General features: G+C 45.6%; 2 long non-coding RNA genes across 2 annotated transcripts in view; one reads left to right on the top strand and one right to left on the bottom strand.

Moving 5' to 3' along the window:
• Positions 1-24,881, bottom strand: part of LOC142879627 (uncharacterized) — a 200,832-nt gene that overhangs the window by 27,425 nt on the left and 148,526 nt on the right. The gene's annotated exons all lie outside the window — the stretch shown is intronic.
• Positions 15,978-16,903, top strand: LOC142879619 (uncharacterized). Its single transcript, XR_012925327.1, has 2 exons — positions 15,978-16,151; positions 16,540-16,903. It is a non-coding gene; the product is annotated as an uncharacterized LOC142879619 (long non-coding RNA).

The following is a 24,881-nucleotide window of genomic DNA, read 5'->3' as shown; positions in this document are numbered from 1 at the left end:
TGATTTGATTGGAGGAATTGCACCAGCAGCCTCAGAATGAAGACATGAGTTGACTGGAGAACTGGAGGAGCTTTCAATGCATTGAAAAATATGTTGAAAAACACTGCAATATTTATTAGAATGTGTTTCAAAGAGATGGTAAAGCATGCAGATGATAGAATGTGTTGAAAAAAGACATTGAAGATCAAACACAAAGGATTATTAAAATGTTATTGAAATATACACGTTCAAGAACATACACATGTGAAAGATGCTTACAAAATTACACATGTGTACAACATTTATTGTTGAAACCTTTTTTTAATTAACAAAGCAATGAGAATAACAGTAGTAATGGACCTACCTTGACCTCTGACCCTTGACCTTTGACCCTGAGAGAGAGATTATTTCAAGTCGAGGCTTTTTAAGGTCAAAGGTGATCAGAGCAATGATACTTCAGCATCAAAGCTTCTCTACAATAAATGCAGCATCCTGAATGCTGCTCATTGAGATGTGTGTGTGTGTGTGTGTGTGTGTGTGTGTGTGTGTGTGTGTGTGTGTGTGTGTGTGTGTGGCCAGCAGAGGGCAGTGTTACTGCAGCTTGCAGTCATTTGCAGCCATTTTCAAGCAGTGGCTCCAGTGCTTGGATGTTTCCCACAAGCTTCATTTGTCCATCACTGCTTTGTCCTGCAGTGTGTTCTGCTCCTTGTGCAGTTTCTGCCACTGTTTTCCTGCCACTGCTTCTGACACAATGTTTGCTGCCCTTGTCTTTTGATGGAGTGAGCAGCTCCTTGAGGACCAGACCATCTTCACCTCTTGCACTCCAACTGCTCCTGGGAGCCACAGCCACACTGGATGCACCCTGGCAGAGAGAGAGGGGCGTGGCTGCACTTCAGCTCAACACAGCGTCATGTGATTTCAGGGAAGTGGGAGCAGAAACACTGATCAGAGAATCTAAGAATCAGAAAATATCCCAAGAGCACCTCAAAGTCCAAGTGCTTCTCCGTCTGGCTGCATGTTGGCTGGAGGCCCCGCCCACACCTTCACTGGTAATCTGATTGGATGTTGGTTCTGGGATTGGATGGAATCTTGGAAACGGGTTGAAAAGGGAAAGAAGGATTCTGAAATGGGATTAGATGATGTAATCCAATCCTAATTTTAATCTGGATCAAAGCTTCAGTTTGTGTTGTTGAAAACATTTCAGTAGGATGTGGAGAACTTTGATCCAAAAAGAACTGTATTATCCTGATCCCAGCTGGGGGTGGGATTTCAAGGTGAATTTCAGGAAGGAAATGAGCAAAACTTTAACATTGGTCAAATAACCAATTTGTATCATTTTAGCAGAGGCCCTTCAGGCAGGCAGGCAGCAGTCATTCAGAGTTGGAGCATTTCTATCTGGCTGTACCCCAGAGAAACAATGGAAGGCCTCAGATGACTGGAGTATTGATTTGAGAATCCACGTATTGGACAGATCAATATTTTAGTCCTGATCTGCTCAATAGTGTCATTTCCCATCATGCCCCTCTCACCAGTCAAGCCGTCCCGCTGCCAATACTGGTAAAGACACGACATATAAATTTAAATATTGAAGTTTCACATAAAGTATCCAGTTTTTAACATAGGATTTTACTTATTTGATCATCCAACAGCATTGTTAGATGGCGAACCAATGGCTTGATACTATAAAAACGTCACTTCCGGGGTTGGCCAGCCGGAGGGAACGGTGGTGACGCAACCAGGAAATACACTGAAGGCTAGACCGTCCCCAGTGGTTACCGGGGAGGCGGGGTTTGGTCCGTCCTTCTAGGCTGGGTCCTCGAAGAACGCTTCCTTCAGACGGAGGACACTTGGACTGAAGGGTGCACACCCTGAATTGAGACACAGCACATATGTGACGGAGAGTCTGCTTCTCATCAGCAGTGAATCCATCATCTTCACTCAACAGCAGTGAACGTCTCTGATGATGCGTTCAAGGACTGAAGTGTGAGTGCTGACTTCTGCCGTCTCTTCTTCTCTCCTCACATGGAAGTGATGTGTTCACGTTGAGGGAGGATCACTTGGTCCTGAGGATGGGGGGAGGGCTCTTCCAGAGTGCAGCCAGTAGGGGGCATTAGAGGCTCGGCCTCCTTGTTGTCCTCAGGAGCTGACAGGAAGTGTCACATCCCTCAACAAGTGTCCAGTCTCATCACGTCAGGGAGAAACAGGTGCAGCTCTTCAAAGAGGAAATCACATTTTTCTCACCGTCATCATGGACTGCCAACAAGTGATAGCAACTGTAGTTCTGGAAAGAGCCGCCAGGGGGCGCCCTCGATTCAAAACTACCTTCTACTGCAGACTTTACAGAGAAATGAACACATGCTGAAAAAATAACACATTGATTAACAGGCAGATATTTCAGACAGGTCACTCTATAATATGTCAATAAGAAACACAATGTGTTCAAATGTGGCCTTGAACCTTCAAACCTTCCTATGACGCGTCGGTCCTCGCAGCTCCCAGTTCTGCCACTGAGGGGCGCTGTTTGACCAGTTTTTGCTTGTTTGGTTTTGTTTGTAGCCACAATGCAAGCATCAGTTGTATCATACTGGGGAGTTGATCTTTCTGCCTGGCAACAAGACATTTCCAGCCAATAGAAAAACTATGTCAACATAATAATACTGCTGAAAATCAATCAATCCTCTCTCTCTCTGCCCCCCCCCTCTCTCTCCCACCCACTCTGCCTCCCCGCCCCCCACCCCACCCCAACCCACCCCACCCCACCCAACTCTCTCTCTCTCTCTCTCTCTTACACACAGCATCATGTGACTTTCTGGAAATGTGGGAGCAGTTGAGGCGGCTGGATGGGAGGAGCCACAGTGAGCAGCAGAAACAGGAAAGCCTGAAGTGAAAGTTGTTCTGTGTCAGGCTCCATTTTGAAGCATAGCAGCAGCACCACCACCACCACCACCACCAACAGCAGCAGCAGCACCACCACCACCACCAACAGCAGCAGCAGCAGCAGCAGCAGCAGCAGCAGCAGCAGGTGAGTCCTGACTGACTGAATAACTCATTCAGTGTGACGCTAGTCAACAATGTGACTTCAGTCTGGTTGATTTCTTCCTGTTCTCTCGCTCCCAAGTGGAAGTCAGAGTGTTCTGAGCTCACTGCCTCACTTCCTGTTTGACCTCCAGCTCAAGATGAGTGTTCGAGTGGAGGAAGAGGAGGTCGGAGCAGCAGCGTCTCCAGGGTCCAGTGGGGTGTCTCTGAAGAGTGACAGGTCCATGGAACTACCTGCAACCTTCAGTAATGAAGCTGGAGCCTCTGGAACACAGTAAGAACACTAATGTCCTTGTTTCTCAGTCTAATTCTAGTTTGATTTGACAGTGATAAATTCCTCAGAAGGTGAAAAGGTGTCAGATGTTGTGGTCAGTGGTCAAGAGAAGAGAATCTTTGACATGGTCACATTCATCATGTTGAAATGCAGCAAAGCCTTTTTGAGACTGAACTTTATGCAGTGGCAGGAATGTTTGATGCTCTGTCATAAAGTGCAGCTCAACTCCACTGAGATGAATTTCAATCCAAAGTTCAGTGCAATGTGACTCCACTGTCTCTGTCTGCTGAGAAACAAAGGACCAGTTCCACAGAGCCACTGCTCAACCAGAGCCCACCAGGTGTCAACCACACCAGATAGAAAATATACATTTGATAGATGAATATGTCATCTAATAATATATTAAATGATGTGACAAGACCAGCCTAGAAAACAGCTACAAATCCATGACGGGCGCAACGTGGTGGCTAAAAGACGGCGTCATTAACGGCTGCGCTCCATTCTTTGTGGCTCAAATTCTTTGATTGTGAAGCTGCATGAAGGGATTGAATTTAGAAAAGAGAGCAAAAGACAAGAAGTGATTTGTGAAGAGCCCACTAGGAGGCCAGCAGGCTGTCAGTAAGTGTTGATGGAGACAATGAGTCCATCCAACTAATGATGGAGTCAGAAAAACAGCTGACAAGTGATGGACACCAACAACTGATCCACTCACTCAAAGCCAAAGTGTCTCCACAGGAAGACGGAGGGGAGTCCTGGTGGTGAGAAGCAGCAGCTGAAGGAGCTTCTACAGCGGCAGCAGCAGCAGCAGCAGCAGCAGCAGCAGCAGCAGCAGGCCAGGATGAGCTGGACGTCCTCGTTATACAGAAGGTTCATTGGCTCATTCTGGGACCGGCCTGCTCCATCAGGTGAGTCCTCGTGTCTTCAGTGTGGAGCAGCACTGCAACCTGCCAGTCACAGCCAGACTGATCACAGTAAGACTGTCCACCGGCACCTCCTTCACTTCTCCCTCTGAGATCACGTCAGGACCTCCAGTGAGAAGATTCACTGAGGGACGTTGAGAGCAAACAGTCACACAGCAGCTTCACCACAGCAGCTGAAAAGTTGTGGAGAGAAAATGATGCTCACACTGTCACACTGATGTTTTCTTCTCCAACCTTTTCTCTGCTCCAGAGGCTGATGATGGTCTGCAGGAGCTTCTACAGCAGCAGAAGATCAGTCTGGAGAGGAGATGTGAACGTGCGACTGAAGGTGAAGAAGCAGGAAGTCAAACCCTCCTCAACAGCATCTACACTGACCTCTACATCACTGAGGGACTGAGTGAGGAGGTCAACAGAGAGCATGAGGTCAGGCAGCTGGAGACCAACAAGACCAAGAAGACCACAGAGACCAAGAAGACCAAGAAGACCAAGAGGACCACCAAGACCTCTGAGACCATGGAGACCAAGAAGACCAAGAGGACCACCAAGACCTCTGAGACCATGGAGACCAAGAAGACCAAGAAGAGCCTCCACGACCGTCCAATCAGGTGCAGCCAGATCTTTGAAGCCTCACCTGAGCAGCAGGGACTCAGAGTCAGAGTGGTGCTGACCAACGGCGTCGCTGGGGTTGGAAAAACCTTCTCAGTGCAGAAGTTCACTCTGGACTGGGCCCAGGGCCTGGAGAACCAGGACCTTCATCTGGTGCTTCCTCTCTCATTCAGGGAGCTCAACTTGGTCAAAGAGCAGCACTACAGTCTTCTGGAGCTTCTCCATGTTTTCCATCCAACGTTAGAGAAGCTCACAGCAGAGCAGCTGCATGTCTGCAAACTTCTCTTCATCTTGGACGGCCTGGATGAAAGCAGACTGGCTCTGGACTTTGAGAAGAACCAGGTGGTGACTGACGTCACTCAGAAGAAGTCAGTCAGCGTCCTGCTAACAAACCTGATCAGAGGAGATCTGCTTCCCTCGGCTCTGCTGTGGATAACTTCCAGACCTGCAGCAGCCAATCAGATCCCTCCGTCATGTGTGGACAGGCTGACAGAAGTACGAGGCTTCACCGATGACCAGAAGGAGTATTTCAGGAGGAGGTTCAGAGATAGAGGAGATGTGTCCAGCAGGATCATTTCCCACATCAAGGCCTCCAGGAACCTCCACATCATGTGTGAGATCCCGGTCTTCTGCTGGATCACTGCCACAGTTCTGGAGAGCATGTTGAGCTCAGAGCAGAGAGGAGAGCTGCCCAAGACCCTGACTGACATGTACTCACACTTCCTGCTGGTCCAGACCAAGAGGAAGCAGCACAAGTATGGAGGAGGTCCACAGGAGCTGACGGAGGCTGACAGGGAGCTTCTTCTGAAGCTGGGCCAGCTGGCATTTGAACATCTGGAGAGTGGAAACATCATGTTCTACAGTGAAGACCTGGAGAAGTGTGGTCTCAGTGTGACTGAAGCCTCTTTGTACTCAGGAGTTTGTACAGAGATCTTCAGAAGAGAGAGTGTGATCTTCCACAAAACCGTCTACTGCTTCGTTCATCTGAGCATCCAGGAGTTTCTGGCTGCAGTCTTCAGCTTCCACTGTCACACCAACTGGAAGAGGACAGAAGATGGTCACTCTGGAGAATCCCTGGATGAGTTCCTTCAGAAGATGATGAAGAAATCCCTGCAGAGTCCAAACGGTCACCTGGACTTGTTTGTTCGCTTTCTCCATGGACTCAGTCTGGAATCCAACCATAGACTCTTAGGAGGCCTGCTGGGTCTCACTGACAATCATACAGGAACCTTACAGAAGGTCATCAACAACCTGAAGGAGCTGAACACTGGTGATGTTTCTCCTGACAGAAGCATCAACATCTTCCACTGTCTGCTGGAGGTGAAGGATCAGTCAGTGCATCAGGAGGTCCAAGAGTTCCTGCAGTCAGAGAACAGATCAGAGAAGGGACTCTCAGCCATCCAGTGTTCAGCTCTGGCCTACATGCTGCAGATGTCAGAGGAGGTTATGGAGGAGTTGGACCCCAGCAAGTACAACACAACCTGGGAGGGAAGATTGAGACTGATTCCAGCTGTGAGGAACTGCAGGAAGGCTGTGATACGTTTAGTAAGGTATGTAAACACTGTGTGTGTGTGTGTGTGTGTGTGTGTGTGTGTGTGTGTGTGTGTGTGTGTGTGTGTGTGTGTGTGTGTGTATGTGTGTTGAATTGTGAGTCAATGATGAAGAATAATGTCAAGCATATTGCATATTTTGTTGAGTTGCACTTCTCTTTTTTTCCTTTTTGATTTTGTCTGACTAATTATTCCAGCTAATCTTATGGACTGTATAGGACAGGCAAGAATCAGCTTGGGCTTCAGCCTGCTGCTTTTTCCTTCACACAGTTGTTATGTTTTTGTTGTTGTGAGTCTTTATAATGTGCACATTTGTTTGGGAAGCTTCTTTTTCATTGTTGTCAGTTGATTGCACAAGATTGATTGAATTTACACTGTCAACCAAAATCAACTCTTCAATCATTCATGATGAAGATGATGGTGATGGTGGTGTTGATGATGTTGATGATGATGATGATTATGATGATGATGGAGGTGATGATGATGTTGATGATGATGATGATGGTGGTTATGATGGTGATGGTGGTGATGATGGTGATGGTGATGATGGTGATGGTGATGATCGTGGTGATGGTGGTGGTGATGATGATGATGATGATGGTGGTGGTGATGACGGTGATGGCGATGATGGTGATGAAGATTATGATGATGGTGATGATGATTATGGTGGTGATGATGATGGCAATGATGATGATGATGATGATGATGATGATGGAAGCAGCAACTTCTCATTCTGCTCTCCTTCATTCAGTGTTCAGCTCTGCAGTCCAGCCCCTCCCACCTCACACTGCTGGACCTGAGTTGGACAATCCTGAAGGATCCTGGAGTGAAGCTGCTCTGTGCTGGACTGCAGAGTCCAAACTGCAGACTGGAAGTTCTCAGGTCAGTTCCTGCTTTCTACTGGTGGACAGTGTGTGTCAGCAGATGACAACTGGTGTGTAACGCTGCTCAGTGTGAAGACTTTGAAGCAGATATTAAAGACTCTATACAAAGTGGATGTTGTTGATATTTTCATGTCAACAATCTGCAGCCAGAAAAGACTTTGGATGGTGGAAGAAAGTGTGGAAAATGTCTCCAGTCACTTGAGAGCTCAACGGAAGTTGTTGATTGGTGATGAAGGTCACATGACTGAGCAGAAGATCCTGTGAAGAAATATTAGAGGCAGATTAATAGTGCAGCAGTATTTCTTCATCTTGTCCTTTGAATGTGTTTGACTTGTAACGAGACTCTGATGACTGAAAACAGCCACAAGCACACAAAGGACTCACTGATTATTTTCCATCTTCACTGCTGATTGGCTGCACACTGACTGACACACTGCTGTTGTTATTGTGTTGACAACACACTGGCACAATGACTCCTTTGAGGGAATGACTCAGTGATCCCAACAGCCGCACATCTGGATCATCAACAGGGAGGAATGACTCTGAATATGACATTTACACCATGGAAGGAATCAAATATTCATTCTTTATTCAGGTTGGAGAGCTGCAGGTTGTCAGAGCTCAGCTGTGATTGGCTGCTCTCAGCTCTGAAGTCCAACCCCTCCCACCTCAGACTCCTGGACCTGAGTCAGAACCAGCTGCAGGATTCAGGAGTGAAGGAGCTGAGTGGTTTTCTGCAGAGTCCAGAATGTAAACTGGAGACTCTGAGGTCAGTTCACCCTCTTCACTCTACAACTTCTATCACTCTTGTTATTGTTGTCATGATTTTCACTTCACTGCTGTTGGAAATTCAATTTGCAGTCACTGGTTTGTGTTTGAAATGAGTGAAACTGGGTTTAAAGGTCCAGTGTGTAAAATACTGCAATCTAATGGTCAGATTTCAGATTGCAGCACTCACTCACTCACCCTCTCTCCCTCCCTCTCTGTTTCTGTCGTGTCAGATTCTGAAGTCCACATTTCACTTTGATGTTCAGAGTGATGACACCCTGGAAAAACTCTCCATCATTATAAACTCTCCATCATTTATTCTACATTCAGGTTGGAGAGCTGCAGGTTGTCAGAGCTCAGCTGTGATTGGCTGCTCTCAGCTCTGAAGTCCAACCCCTCCCACCTCAGACACCTGGACCTGAGTCTCAACCAGCTGCAGGATTCAGGAGTGAAGGTGCTGAGTGGTTTTCTGCAGAGTCCAGACTGTAAACTGGAGACTCTGAGGTCAGTTCACCCTCTTCACTCTACAACTTCTATCACTCTTGTTATTGTTGTCATGATTTTCACTTGACTGGGCCCTGTTGCAGGAAACTAGGATGAGGGATTAAGCCGGGATATCTTGGTTATCCTGGATCAATTGATGTTTGATGTGGTTGCACAACAGTGGGATAGGTGGAAGTGAGATATGTTCTGCTAGAAGTTACCATGGAGATTTATTGTGTGGAGTGAGCTGCTCCAGACCAGGCTGAGTTCCAGGATCTATTTCATCCTTGTCTCAGTCAACAGTCACCACCAGTGGAAGGCAGTGCTTCTTCCACTCAACACTGCACATTGTTATCACATTCACCTCCAGCCACTGTCATTATTTCAAGCTTTGGAATCATTTCATTTCAATCATGATAAAGAAATGAGTTGAGATCATATTGCAATCATTGGATAATTTCTAAGATGACTTCTACTTTGCCATGCATCCTATATAAAAATACACATCCCATAGAAAGATGAAGACACATCAAAGAGTAACATGAGGTTGTTGTTGTGACAGTGGACGGTCCTGTCACTATGCCTCCAATTGATCATGCGCCCTGGCTGCTTGGCCAAGGGAAGATCCCTTTGGCTGAATGCTTGGTGCGCATGACTATGACCTGGGAGTCTGGGCTTCCAAGCTCGCGAGCTTTGAAAGTTCGAGAGTCTGGAGACTCATGGAGATGGCAGCTCGATAGAATGGCTCCCGAAAGAACCGAAGAAATCACAGACCTACCCCTATCCAGTTGAGTAATATAATTTCCACATACCACGGTAAACGTACAGAGGGGGTAAGACGACAAACGAAGCCCCTGCTCCTATATAACAATCGGCAAGAGAAAGGAAGTAGTTACAGCTAACTCCGTGAAGCCACGGGCTAACGAAGAAGCGAGGACGAGATGGCTAGCTTAGAAGTGTTACTAGAAGAACTGAGAGGTTTCCGTCAGGAAAACAACAAACAACTGAAGTCTATCAAGGAGGAAATTAATAAAACGAATGCAAGAATCAGCGAAGTGGAGGAGTGGGTGGAGAAAAATGAAGAGAGGACTCTAAACACGGAGGAAGTGTTAACCGGGCTGCTAAAGTTACACGTGAAGCTGGAAGAAAAGCTAACGGACCTGGACAGTCGATCTCGTCGGGAAAATGTCAGGATCTACGGTCTTCCGGAGGGGTCCGAGAAGGACTCGGAGTCGATGACTACATTTGTGGAGACCTTACTGAAAGAGGGGCTCGGTCTGGTCGAGAACGCGGCAGACGTGCGGATAAAAAGAGCACATCGGGCGCTGGGACCGCAACCCCCGAAGAATGTATCACCACGTTCAATACTTGTGAGGTTTTCGAGCTTCAAAATGAAAGAGTCTGTACTGCGCAAGGCTTGGCAACAAAAGGGACTCTTTTGGCGTGAAAAGCGAATAAATCTCGACCACGACTACCCACCAGCCATTCTCAGAAAACGACGAGAGTATACGGAGGTTCGTAGGGCTCTGAAGGAGAACAGGGTCTCGTTCCAGACCCTTTTTCTGGCGAGATTGCGAGTGAGATATGAAGAAGGGCCCAGAACCTACGACAACATAGAGGAGGCTACGGAGGACATGGTCAAAAGAGTTTACAAAGTGAAAGTCATCAGTTCACCTGATTCCCTGAAGGAGCAGATCGAGCGGCTGACCTGGACTAGGACAGGAGGGAGAAGAGAGAAAGGCGCCTCCAGCTCTTCAAGAGAAGTCAACTACAAAGAGAGGCTCCGGGCATTTAGGAGAACATCACCACCAGCTCCTTGAGAACTGAAGGATACCACGTTTTTCCTCTTGAGGTACACTTCTCAGATAGAAATTTCTACATAGGCTAAGTTAAAGATGATAGTTTCACAAAAAGGTTCGTCAGGGTCCATCCGGAACTGTGCTGCTGCCACCTGAAGGGCCCTCACCAATAGATTTGGGAGGACATTCCCTTCCGGGCTGTCACCAAGAAGCTCAACAGGGTCTAGGTTATGGACCCCTGTTTGGAAGCCGAGCTTGTTTTGTTTTGTTTTTTGTTTTTTTGTTTTTTCATTGTGCAGTGAGTATGTATGTTCTTGCTTTATCTGTTCATGTTCTTTTAGTTCTAGTGGGCTTGAGGGGGCTCTCCAATGTGATTGGTGAAATGGAAGACATCACTTAAATGGAAAGAAAACAACTGAAGGTGGTTTCATTCAATATAAATGGTATGCATAATCCGATAAAAAGATGGAAGATTTTATCTAGAGAAAGAAAGAAAAGGTCCAAATAGCTTTTCTGCAGGAAACCCACCTAGACGATTCCGAACATGCCAAGTTGAATAAGATGGGATATAAATATGTGTATTTTTCTTCCCATGCTTCGGGGAGGCGAAGAGGGGTGGCAACTTTAATATCAAGTACCCTGCACTATGAACATATTGCAGAACATAAAGACAAGGAAGGCAGATTTGTTTTGACTACAGGGAAAATTGATGGCGTCCTGATAACTCTTATTAATGTTTATGCTCCACCTGGTAGCGACTGGACCTTCTATAGACACATATTTGAAATGACAGTAACAAAAAGTCAAGGGGTATTGATATATGCCGGGGACTTTAATGTTAGATTAAACCCGAATTTGGATTTGTCTAATGGAAAATCTAATACACAAACTATCAGTAAAAGAATCAGAAACATGTTAGAAGAAACTGGATTGGTGGATGTTTGGAGAGTTAAAAATCCATGTCGTCGGGATTACACGCATTACTCCCCTCCATACAAAGTATACTCACGCATAGATTATTTTTTCATGCTCAAAGATGATATTCATAGGATAGAAAAATGTGAAATCGGCCAGAGCCCTAACTCGGACCACAGTCCAATTTATATGTCTTTTTTTCTGACTAAGAAAAACAGATTCACTCTCTGGAGGTTTAACACAAACTTGCTGAAAAATAAAATTATTAAAAATAATTTGAAAGATGAAATTAAAAGATACTTGGATGAAAACGACAATGAAGAGGTGGGGCCAATTATACTCTGGGACGCGTTAAAGTCGGTGATCAGGGGTAAAATAATAGCGATCTCCTCAAACGAAAAGAAAATGAGATTACAAAAACAATACAAACTGGAGGAGGAGTTAAGGAAACTCCAACAGGAGCATTCTAAAACCTTCTGGGAGGTAACAAATATTAAAATCAAGGAAGTGAAAAGAGAATTGGATGAGTTAAACACACTAGAGATACATTATAGAGCCTTTGAGCCAAAGGATAAGGCAGAGGCCTGACATAACAGGAGTTGCGATGGCCTCTGGTGAACAAAAGCTATCCCTGTTCGCTGATGATTTAATACTAACTATAACAAATCCAACTAAAACTATACCCATATTAATGGAGATGATTGCGGAATATGGTTCATTGTCGGGTTACAAGATTAAGATCAACAAGACTCAGGTTTTAACACTGAATTATGTCCCTCCAAACAAAATTAAGAGTTTGTATAGATGGAATTGGGAGGCGGATTCCATAAAATATTTGGGGGTTTTTCTAACAAAAGAATTTTCCAGGACTTTCGATGCCAACTATGGCCCCCTAACATCAAGACTAAAAATAGACATACAGAGATGGAATGTGATCCCTTTTTTCAATTTACACTTCAGAGTTGAGTCAGTCCACGCTTGTTATATCTATTTCAGTGCTTACCTATCTTGATTCCAGAGAAACAATTTACAGAATGGGACAGATTAATGTCACAATATATCTGGCAAGGGAAAAAGGCCAGAATAAGGTACAGAACACTGCAGTTGAAGAAAGAGAAAGGGGGGTTGGGTCTTCCCAACCTACAGGAATATTATCTTGCAGCTCAACTGAAACCATTAATCTATCTATGCTGTCCACAATACAATGCAGGATGGAAAGACATAGAGAGTTCCTCAGTGGAAGGTGTACCTCTCTTATCGATGTTGATGGACAAAGAACTACAAGAATATTTTGATGATACCGCATGACTCGATGTTATACACAATGCTAAACTCTTGGAGAAGAATAGTGAAACTTTGCCATTTAGGTAACCAGATCAAAATGTTCAAGTGGTGCGCTTTTGACTCGGCTTTTAAACCAAACAAGAATGACGGGAGATTCAAGGGATGGATCTCAAAAGGATTAACCACCTATTATACATTTATCAAGAGGGGGGTGTTTCAGAGTTTTGAAGAACTTCAAAGGTCAAATGGGTTGGAGAAGGATGACTTCTTCAGATATCTGCAGGTTAGGTCTTACTATAATCATAATCTACAAGAAACTTGGGAAACAGCTGGACCAGGATTCTTAGAAGTGCTTTTGTCATTGTTGAAATCAGGTTCCTGTACTAAAGTTGTCTCCAAGTTATACAATGGTATTCAGCTGTTCAAACAAGTTGACACAGACTACATAAGGAATAAATGGCAAAAAGAAGGACATTTAATTATTTCAGTTGAAAGCTGGGAAAAGATTCACAAATTTCAATGGAAGACCTCAAGCTCCAATTCATGGAGGGAATTCTGTTGGAAGAACATTGTTCGGTTTTTTGTAACCCCTGCCCAGAAAAAACATCACAGCAACAGTGCAACCTGCTGGAGACAATGTAAGACAGACAAGGCAAATCATTACCATATCTTCTGGGGTTGTCCGGTGATCAAACCATTCTGGGATCAACTGTGCATGCACTTAAATAACATTTTTGTTGAGAAAATTCCTTGTAAATGTGAAGTCCTGTACTTAGGAGACATCTCATGGGATAACTGGAATTTGTCAGATAAAAAACTCATGGCAATGCTTCTGGCAGCAAGCAAAAAAACTATCACGAGAAAATGGTTGAGGACTGAAGCACCTACAATTGATGAATGGATTGATATTGTTCAGAATATTTACATTCTAGAGAAATTGTCATTCTGTCTTAAAGGTCAAAGAGACTCCTTTTTCAGGATATGGACAAAATGGACAGAATATATAAAAGCTGTAATTTCTGTAAACTGAATTTGACTGCTCTGTAAAATCATTGTCATGATACACACTGCTAGACTGGTTCATGAGATGATACACATTTTACTGTGTTTTTTTTTTTTTCTTTCTTTCTTTTTTATGTTAAAAGGAATGGAGTAGACCCTCTCACTTGCTCACTTGTTCCGTTCTGTTATGGTTATTGTTGTTAAAAAAATACTGGATTAGCAATTATATTTTCATATCCACACTTGATGTGGACTTTATATTGTACGCAAGAGAAATGTCTGTACACTTGCTTCTCCAAATAAACAATAAATTACAAAAAAAAAGAAAGTTCGAGAGTCTGAATCCCCGTCCCAGGCGCAAATCCTCATGGAGGCTTATGAGGAGGTCAAAGATGGCCAATCCGTTAATCCCAGCTCCATAACCGGGGTCTATGGAAGGAAGCCGCGTGCATGGTGCACTGATCCAGGATAGCTTTCACCTGGCTTGATGAATCCGTGTCTTCTCATCCTGGATGGCTTTTAGTGCAACCCATGAAGCCTGGACACACGTGTTGTGGATTGGTTGAACGCTGAAGGCTTAGTGACTCATCTTGGATGACGCAATCCTACTTTGGTGCAAGGGGGCCCAGACACCAACATCATCAAGAGCCAGTAATGGACTCCACAGTGCAGCACTCGTTCGCTCACCCTCCCTCTCCCATTTTATTCTGTAGTGCCAGATTCTGAAGTCGACATTTCACTTTGATTTTCAGAGTGATGACACCCTGGAAAAACTCTCCATCATTATAAACTCTCCATCATTTATTCTACATTCAGGCTGGAGAGGTGCAGGTTGTCAGAGCTCAGCTGTGATTGGCTGCTCTCAGCTCTGAAGTCCAACCCCTCCCACCTCAGAGAGCTGGACCTGAGTGACAACCAGCTGCAGGATTCAGGAGTGAAGGAGCTGAGTGGTTTTCTGCAGAGTCCAGACTGTAAACTGGAGACTCTGAGGTCAGTTCACCCTCTTCACTTTACAACTTCTATCACTCTTGTTATTGTTGTCATGATTTTCACTTCACTGCTGTTGGAAATTCAATTTGCAGTCACTGGTTTGTGTTTGAAATGAGTGAAACTGGGTTTGAAGGTCCAGTATGTAAAATCCTGCCATCTAGTGCCATCAGATTGCAGTGCTTACTTGCTGACGCTCCCGCTCCCCTTCTTGCCAGTGAACTACGGTAGCCTTCCAGCATCATAAAGGATGTGGTTGACAGCAAAGGTGTCTAGTTCTCTGTATAATGATAAAGTTCCATCAACACAAATATTACAACCATCGCTAGCATTAGCCACCTGTATGAGCACTTAGATACTGTAGATAGATCCAGCTGGACTCAGCAGAAGGTCAAGGGTCAATGCAGGTTCTATCATCTCAGTCAGTTCAGAATTGATGAGCAAGATGCAGAAAAGATTCCACTGCATTTCAGTCACTTAATAACCATTTGTTCTCAGCACTTGCTTTATTAGAGGATTCCAGCCTCCAACCATCAATATGAAACTGTTTCTCAAACTCATCTTCCCAACCAGCCGCCTACAAATATGGCGGTGCAAGATGGCCACGACCTTTGACCTTCTGTCTGTTTCTAGAAAGAAGCATTCTAATGGCAGGAAAAGCAGAGGACTTTTATTTTCTACTAATCAAAGACTTCAAACTATATTGACGGTTGTATATGAAGCTTTCAGCAATAAATCTGCACTGATTTTACACACTGAACCTTTGAGGCAAAATGAATCAATGAATTCCAACATTGTTAACAGCTGATCAGTGGTCACATGACTAAACAGGTTGATATAAAATATTTTATTGTGGTGATTCATTATTTCAGTATTATTGTTGTGCTTCTGATTGGTTTAATGGACATTACAGTGTGAGAGACATTCGTATTTTTAATTTCATAAAGTGATGAAAACTCCACTCACTCCATCATTTATTCTCTATTCAGGTTAAGGAGCTGCAGTTTGTCAGAGCTCAGCTGTGATTGGCTGCTCTCAGCTCTGAAGTCCAACCCCTCCCACCTCAGACTCCTGGACCTGAGTTGGAACCAGCTGCAGGATTCAGGAGTGAAGGTGCTGAGTGGTTTTCTGCAGAGTCCAGACTGTAAACTGGAGGTTCTGAGGTCAGTACTGGTTTGGAACCAGTGGATGATGGTTTCAGCACCAAACACACTTCATCACACATGTTGAATAAACATTGAACTGAAGGTTGATTCATATCAAAATGACATCCAGAAATATGAAAACTTCATTCTGTTCATCAGTGGTCATGTGACCAAACATCATTTCAACACACATTAGTTTTGGACTGAGGATTTAATTTCAAGGTGACATTTTCTGTAGTGTCAGATTCTGAAGTCGACATTTCACTTTGATTTTCAGAGTGATGACACCCTGGAAAAACTCTCCTTCATTATAAACTCTCCATCATTTATTCTCTATTCAGGTTGATTGACTGCAGTTTGTCAGAGGTCAGTTGTGATTGGCTGCTCTCAGCTCTGAAGTCCAACCCCTCCCACCTCAGACACCTGGACCTGAGGTTGAACAACCTGAAGGCTTCATCAGTGAAGCCACTGATGGATCTTGTCCACAGCAGAGACTATCAACTGCAGACTGTGAGGTCAGTACTGGTTTGGAAGCAGTGGATGATGGTTCCAGCACCAAAGCCAGTTGATCCCACAGCAGAGGTCCAGTGTTCCCAGTCACAGTGTGAGAGGAGGATGGTGACGTCCAGCTGCTCCTCATTCATCCAACATCTGCTGCCAAACTGCTTCTTCTCTCAGTTCACCACTCAATTATTGATCAGTTCATCTTCATCAGGCCTCAGTATCAGTCCAACACTCCATGGTCACATGACCTTCATATGTTCCACACTTGACATGTGACTGAGAGTCTGCTTCTTCTCACCAGTCACTCCATCATCTCCATCAACAGTCAACGTCTGTGTGATGATGCGTTCAAGGACTGTGAGTCCTGACTCCTGCTGTCTCTTCTTCTCTCTGCAGGTGGGAGAGGTATTGAGGGAGGATGAGGAGGAGAGTGAAGAGGAGAGCTCCATCTAGTGGTGGCTGACAGAACTGCGTGTCACAATCTTTGACCCCAGTGGAGCCTGGTGGCTGGCAGACTGCTTCTCCCTACACGCTGCTGTGGTTACTGGGAGAGACGTCCCAGAAGCCACTGGTGGACCTTGCAGTGCCACATATGGACTCTTGGATTGTTCTTGGCCTTCCAGTGAAGCACTGCGTGAGCACTGGAGGTCAACCATGACTGATAGAGGTCAAAGGTCAGAGGTTTGACCAATTACAAAGACCATAATTAATTTGATTATTTTCTTTAATGGAGTCCCAGCACTAATAAATATATATTTGTATGCGTACCCATATAAGTCCATCAATGTTTAATGTTTTTCTTGAGCAGTATCTTTAAATCTCCACCTGCTTGTGTTTGCATGTTCAGGTAGATTAATGTGTATGTAGATCTATGTTAGTAGCTTCAATGTGCTGTGAAATGTGGCATCTTCACCAACACTTGTATCATTTGACTCAGGTGTCTCAGTGTTTGCAGAGTCATTGCAATAAAGCGCTCAACACCCTGGTGGTTCTGGATTGTTCTCGGGGGTTCTAAGAGCTAAACACCCTGGTGGTTCTGGGTGGTTCTGGATGGTTCTAGGAGCTTCTAGGGTGTTCTAAGAGCTAAACACCCTGGTGGTTCTGGATGGTTCTAGGAGGTTCTAGGGGGTTCTAAGAGCTAAACACCCTGGTGGTTCTGGGTGGTTCTAGTACAGACATGGGCAAACCCCATCCTAATAGAGTTGCCGTATGTGACGTCATTGGCAGTCGCCTCTGTCCGGTGGGCGACTGCCAATGACATCACATACGGCAACTCTATTAGGCCAAACTACATCGGTTGATTAAGGTTATCTTTTTTTTTTTCTGTCAATCCCTGGCGTATTTACGGTACTTTGTTTTTATTAATGTTGTATACACAAAATTCTCTCTCTCTCTCTCTCTCTCTATGTATTGTTGGATCAGATTTCCTTGTGCCGTGCTGCTGATCCGCGTGTTGGTTGAATGAAGAGTCACAGGAGAAGAATGCCAATTTAAATATGTCTTTAGTAAAGAAATCAATTGAGGGTACAACTATACAGAGCTCTGGGCCCAGTTCAGAACCCTAGCAACACCAAAGTATTGTCAGGGCATGAAGTCTGACTGCTCTCTGTCCCTTGACCCAGTCCTTTTATACAGAAAGAAAACATGCAAACACTCCCAGGTGTTGTCCTCTTCTGACTGGCTGCCCGGTCTCCAGACCCAAGCCTCATTGGATGTTGGGGCAGCCTTTGATCCAAGTCTCTGATTACTGAGTGCAACAGGAAACAAGTCCTTATTTGGCAGGGAGCCAAATGATCCATCATTGGTTCCAGCGTGACCTGTTGAAATAATACAGTGCACAACATGCCTGAGGTCACAGGCTCCTCCCCCCCGTGCCTCCGATGGATCATGAGTTCTCCCCCCTGTAAATGACCGGGTTATAAAGTCTTATGGTGGTCGCAAAGTCAGTTAGCTCTCTGTCCATCCTCTGGTCCCCCATGGTCACCCTCTGCTCCCCCAGGGTGATCCGGTCCCCCAGGGTCACCCTCTGGTCACCCACTGGTCCCCCAGGGTCACCCTCTGGTCTCCAGGGTCACCCTCTGCTCCCCCAGGGTCACCAGTTAGTGAGGGATGTTCTTCCCTTTGTTCCTTCTTGAGCTCTTTGTGTGACTCCTGCAACAATGCCTTTTCTCTATGAGTAGGTCAGCCAAATGATTAAACAGCTTTATATTAATAATCATGTTATTATAAACAAACATCTAAACTAATTATATTATTCAACACTAACATCTAAACTAAATATATGATTCCAACAGTATAGATATACATACAAGGTAAATCAAAATACAGTGACGAATGTATGTATTCAACACACACTATCTATCACCGGCGAAATAGCGTTTTGACCGCCATCTATCCATATATCACGTTCGACCGCGATGTAGAGGTCTGTCCCAATGGAGTTGCCCCCCCCCCCGTCAACATAACTTCGGTGGCCCGCCGACTCGATGCAGGTCTGTCATGTCACCCCTGTTCTCGTAGCTCAACACCCTGGTGGGGCTTCACAGACACTGACTTGGTTCCATTGACATTACAGCAACACGTTTTCTCCATGATATCCCAGGATACATTGTCTCCTCCTATGAGGTGGCTCACCAAAACACTGCATCCATCTGCTGCTGCTCCGCTACCCCCCACCCCCTCTGTCTAGTAAAGCCTTCTCGTGTGTCACAGTTCCACTCATAGCAAGGCTCCATCAGGGTTAGGTAAAAACAAACCCAGTGTTTGAACAAACTGAGTGGAGCTCAGCAGTGACAAGGTCACCACTGTCCTTTGTCAAGGCCAACGTTGAGCCTCCTACTCCCCCTACAGCCACAAGGATCCAGGACTTCCTCTGGAAACACACCAGGACAAACAGCCCACATCAGAAAAACACATTTCAGTCCATAAAATGTGTGTATTTATTGATCTATTTGTAGTAGTCGATAATAGTTGATACAACTCACTGCTGACAAGGTTTACACAACACAACAAACCGTTGAGTTCAAAACCCAAAGAATAATTGTGTACTTTTCACACACATCCCCGTGCCATGTTCACTGGTCAGTGAACGGGTCACGTGACCCCGTACGTCACCAGCAATCCATGGCTGTGTCTCAGTTCAGGCGCTGCATCCTTGGAAGGCTGCAATTTGAAAGGAAGTTGCGTCACCGCACTGCGCTGAAGGCTCCTCCCAATTCCCAATAGTCAGAACGACGCTCCAAATGCTCCCTACTGTTAGCACCAAGGCTACACCACTACTATCCTTCACCTCCTTCTGTATCCCAGGATGCTTTGCGTGCTGCTGCTGCAAAGCATCCTGGGATCCTGGGAAGTCAGCTGAAATTAGCGCCATTAGCGCAAAGACACCGCGTATAAATTTAAGTATTGAAATTTCACATCAAATCTTCAGTTTTTAACGCAGGGTTTTTACTGATTTGAACATCCAACCAACCAATGGTGAGCTTGATGCTATGAAAACCACACTCCGGGGTTGGCCAGCAGGAGGGAACGGCGGTGACGCAACCAGGAAGTACGCCCAAGGCTAGACCGTCCCGTGAGGTTATCGGGGAGGCGGGGTTTGGGTCGGTCCTTCTGGGCCGGGTCCTTGGGAGGACGCTTCCTTCAGACGGAGGACGCTTCATTCAGACGGAGGACGCATCCTTCGGACGGAGGACGCTTCCTTCAGACGGAGGACGCTTCCTTCAGACAATGGAGGCTTCCTTCCAAAGATGCAGACCCTGGATTGAGACTTAGTCCATGAACTGCTAGTATGTTTTTCTAGATATACAGCGCTTACTGTCTAGGTGGGAACAACTGGCTGTGTGTGTGTGTGTGTGTGTGTGTGTGTGTGTGTGTGTGTGTGTGTGTGTGTGTGTGTGTGTGTGTGTGTGAGACGGGCACTAGTAGACAGAGTGTGCGGTCCTCTGGGACGTGGTCCTGCTGCTCTGGCTGCTGAGGCTCATGTGCTTGTGGAGGCACGGCAGCTTCCTGGCCAGCAGCTTTCTCAAGTGGCTCTGGAACTTCTTGCCCACAAACGTGTAAAACACGGGACTGACGCAACAGTACACGTAGGCCACGTTCTGCGTCACGTACAGCGCATAGTCCGTGGCCTCCGAGGCGGCACACGATGAGCCGCCCCCCCTCCCCGGCTGGGGCCGGAGAGCTCGAGGGCGCGCAGGAAGACTATCACGTTGTAGGACGTCCAGCAGAGGAAAAAGGTGAAAACGGTGACAAAGATGAGCTTGACGGTGCGGCACTTGTTCTTCAGCCGAGTGGACAGGACGCGGACGGTGATGCCGGTGTAGCAGTACATCACCATGAAGAGCGGGAGCAGGAAGAAGAGCAGGAACTGCTGGTAGCACGGTGCTCTCGGGGTACCCGGCCTCCTCGCACATCAGCCCGTCGAACGGACTCTCCCACACCGTCCGCAGGACAAACTCCTTGGCGCTGGCCGCCACGCTGACCAGCCAGACCGTCAGCGTTCCCGCCACGGCGTTCGCCCTCCTCCTGCTCTTGGCGGCCGGGACCGCGTGCACCACGGTCAGGTAGCAGAAGCCAACAGAGTAGGCGCCGCTGACCAGCTTGCACAGCGCCTCGCCGAAGATCCACTCCGAGAGGTGGTAGGTGGCCCAGAAGGGGAGGCTGGAGGTGAAGAGGACATTGGACAGGACCAGGTTCAGGAGGAAGACGTTGGTGGCGGTGTTGAGCTTCTCATACTTGTAGATGACAAAGAGCACCAAGCCGTTGCCGAGGTAGCTGAGCAGGAAGTTGACGTAGTAGAAGACTGGGATGATCCTGGCGCCAAAGTGGTTGACGCCGGTCCTGGGACACAGCTGGACCGGGTCGCTGACCACGTAACCCGGCTCAGAGGTGTTGGCGGTGTCGTTGAGAAGCTGCTGGAAGAGCAAGTACTCGTCGTCGTACTCCTCGTAGTCCATGACCCGTACCGGACCTGTGGAAGACACATTACAGACGGTAAGTCTCAGTGGATACATATATATATATATGTATATATATATACATATATATATATATATATATATATATATATATATATATATATATATATATATATATACATATATATATATATATATATGTATACACATATATATATATTATTTTGAAATTAGTTTATTTTGAAAATTCACCGGATTTTCTTTTCTCGTTGTTTTTTTTAGCGACTTCCTGTACTATTGACGAGGATCGCTCACGGCTCGCGCACAAAATAGAGCAGACGTCGAAGCGACAACTGCATGGCGCGAGCCGCGCGCCTGTTTGCGTCTAGTGTGAACCACCACATTGAATAACGTGGGCGCCGAATGGAAGCGCTCGGTGCTTCGCTTCCACATCCAGTGAACTGACGTTAAATGCATGGCGCGATCCGCAAGGGGAGCCGCGCGCCTGTTCGCGTCGGGTGTGAACTACTACGTTGATGAACATGGGCGCCGAATGGAAGCGCTCGTTTTTTTTGTTGTGTTTACAAGCCGGTACACCGGCTGCAAGCGTGTGACTGTGTGCTGTGAGTCAATTCATTTCCGGTTTCCACAATCTACGGAGCGGCCAAAGGCTCAAAAAGCATCGTGTGCGTTAATTGCGCGATAAAAAAACATTTCGGCGATAAAGCGGCGTTGAGTTAACGCGTTAACTTTGACACCCTTAATATATATATATATATATACACATATATATATACATATATATATATAACCCGAAAGCTTTAACAGATATAATTATATAATTATAGGTCCATAAATACAATAGATGTTGTCAAGGCTGTGTATAAATAAATAAAATATGGGTACAACGACAATGCATACATACTGTATATATAAACAGTATCTCCATTATACACAGTCAGCCGTTAATAAGAATATATGAAGATATAATGTCAGCTGGAACTCACCAGTGCAGCTGCAGCCTGAGGGGGAGAAAGGCTGATCAGACAGAAGAACACTGTGCAGCAGCAGGAAGTGCAAAGCTGATTTCTAGCTTGTGCTCCAGATGTGGCCAGGCAGTGGACAGTTTGTGCAACAGACTGGTGTGATGTGGCAGGCAGGCAGCTAGCTGCTACAACAGGGTCACTGATCATTTTTATTGAAAGACATTGATGGCATAATTTACGTATAAATAAACAAATGGATTTTATGACGCAGGCAGAAAATGAGCTTCCCCTCCTTGAAAGACCAGCAGCCGCCACTGCCCTCAACAGGTGTCCAGTCTCATCACGTCAGGGAGAAACAGGTGCAGCTCTTCAAAGAGGAAATCACATTTTTCTCACCGTCATCATGGACTGCCAACAAGTGATGGCAACTGTAGTTCTGGAAAGAGCCGCCAGGGGGCACCCTCGAGTCAAAACTACCTTCTACTGCAGACTGTACAGAGAAATGAACACATGCTGAAAAAATAACACATTGATTAACAGGCAGATATTTCAGACAGGTCACTCTATAATATGTCAATAAGAAACACAATGTGTTCAAATGTAGCCTTGAACCTTCAAACCTTCCTATGACATGTTGGTCCTCGCAGCTCGCAGTTCTGCCACTGAGGGGCACTGTTTGACCAGTTTTTGCTTGTTTGGTTTTGTTCGTAGCCACAATGCAACCATCAGTTGTATCATACTGGGGAGTTGATCTTTCTGCCTGGCAACAAGACATTTCCAACCAATAGAAAAACTATGTCAACATTGATCAACTGCTCCTCATTCATCCAACATCTGCTGCCAAACTGCTTCTTCTCTCAGTTCACCACTCAATTATTGATCAGTTCATCTTCATCAGGCCTCAGTATCAGTCCAACACTCCATGGTCACATGACCTTCATATGTTCCACACTTGACATGTGACTGAGAGTCTGCTTCTTCTCACCAGTCACTCCATCATCTCCATCAACAGTTAACGTCTCTGTGATGTTGCGTTCAAGGACGGTGAGTCCTGACTGTTGCTGTCTCTTCTTCTCTCTGCAGCTGGGAGACCTTTGTGATGGGGAGTGAGGAGGAGAGTGAAGAGGAGAGCCCCATCTAGTGGTGGTTGACAGAACTACAACCAGTGGAGCTAACCAGCAAGCTGGCACGACCTTTGACCCCAGTGGAGCCTGGTGGCTGGCGGACTGCTTCTCCCTACAAGCTGCTGTGGTTACTGGGAGAGACGTCCCAGAAGCCACTGGTGGAGCTGAATCCTCAGTGGAAGAAGCAGGACTTGGAGCAGCTGCTCAGTGAAGGCAGCAGCAACACAACCACTGCTTCTGCTCTCATCATCCACGGCTGGAACATCTCAGCATGAAGGTTCCACACATCAACAACACACTGCTCTGCTCTCACTTCAGAGTTCTATAACATCTTCATTTTGGAGGTGAAAAATACTTTTCAAGAGACTTTATTTCTGCTTCATGATTTTAAATAAGGAAATCATGTGGAAAAGATAAAGTGATTCACAACACCTGTGATGGGAACTCAAATCATTATTGAATCATAAGTAAGACAAAAGAAATTTCCCTCAAAATAATTCATGGTTTTGATGCTTGCCAGATGTTTGTGTGGAGATTTCAGAAGGACGTCAATGAATCAGAAGGAAACCAGATCATTTATTTTATGTGATTATGTTATATCATCCTAACTTTGTTACGAGCTCAAACATTATATTTCAATGATTCAATATTCTGACAATAAAAGCCATCACAACCTCTGACCTGTGTGACCTTGACCTCAACTGACGTTTCATTTCTGCTGCTTTAACACTTTGATTATATATCTCCTGAAGTCCTGCCATGGGGATTCTCCGTATCTCAATAACTTGTGTACTCAAACCTTCTGTAGGCCATACCCACTTCTCCACTCGGTCTCAACATAAACCACATGAATCAATGATAATAAATCTCACTTTTACAAACCATCCAATTCAGTTCAAATATAATTTAAATAAAATAAATGATACATTATAATTAATCACCAACAGATAAATCAATGCTGGATATAATAATAATAATAATAATAATAATAATAATAATAATAATAATAATAATAATAATAATAAACTTTTATTTGTACAGCGCTAAATCACAGCCAAAGGCGTCTCAAAGCGCTTTATACAATCAGAGAGAACCAACCGGGCCCCCGGAGCAAGCAAGATGCGACAGTGGCTGGGAAAAACTTCCCTGTGGGAAGAAACCTAGGCCAGAACCAGACTCCAGAGGGCGATCATCTGCCTATGAGCAGTTGGGGTGAAGTAGAAAGATAGAGGAGAGACAGAGAAAGAGAGAAAGGAGCAGAGTGAGCCAGGGTGGCAGACAGGACAGAGTGAAAAACAGATACACCAACCAGGCAAAACGGATATAAACACAAAGAATAGGAAATCATTCAAGGCTGCTGTCCATGTGGAGTGTAAGTGTCCATGCTTTGGAAGGCAAGAGCCTAGCTCGATGGACAATCTGCCGATAGGACAAGTCCAGGTCTTAAGCATGGTGGTGGGATGAAGCGATGACAGCAAGACCCCCAGGACAGCACAATCCAGCTCCTGGCGCAGTGGTCATCACCTGCTGGGGACACAGAGACTGCGGCAGTATCATGCATATCGAGCATTCTGTACAAAGCATAATGAGAGCTTGGACAGAGTGGATAGAGTAAAAGATTGGATAGAGTAAAAGATTGATTGGGTGAGGAGAGTGATAATGATATGAGGTGGTTTGCCCTCTCTGGGTCGGTGGGGAGGCCCTGCCTCAGGGGGA

The sequence above is a fragment of the Nelusetta ayraudi genome, unplaced genomic scaffold (assembly GCF_046127955.1).
Source record: "Nelusetta ayraudi isolate G7.1 ecotype Tasmania unplaced genomic scaffold, CSIRO-AGI_Nayr_v1 ptg000137l, whole genome shotgun sequence".
Taxonomy (NCBI): Eukaryota; Metazoa; Chordata; class Actinopteri; order Tetraodontiformes; family Monacanthidae; genus Nelusetta; species Nelusetta ayraudi.
The sequence above is the reverse complement of the archived record's forward strand: the minus strand, read 5'-3'. Positions and strand labels throughout refer to the sequence as shown.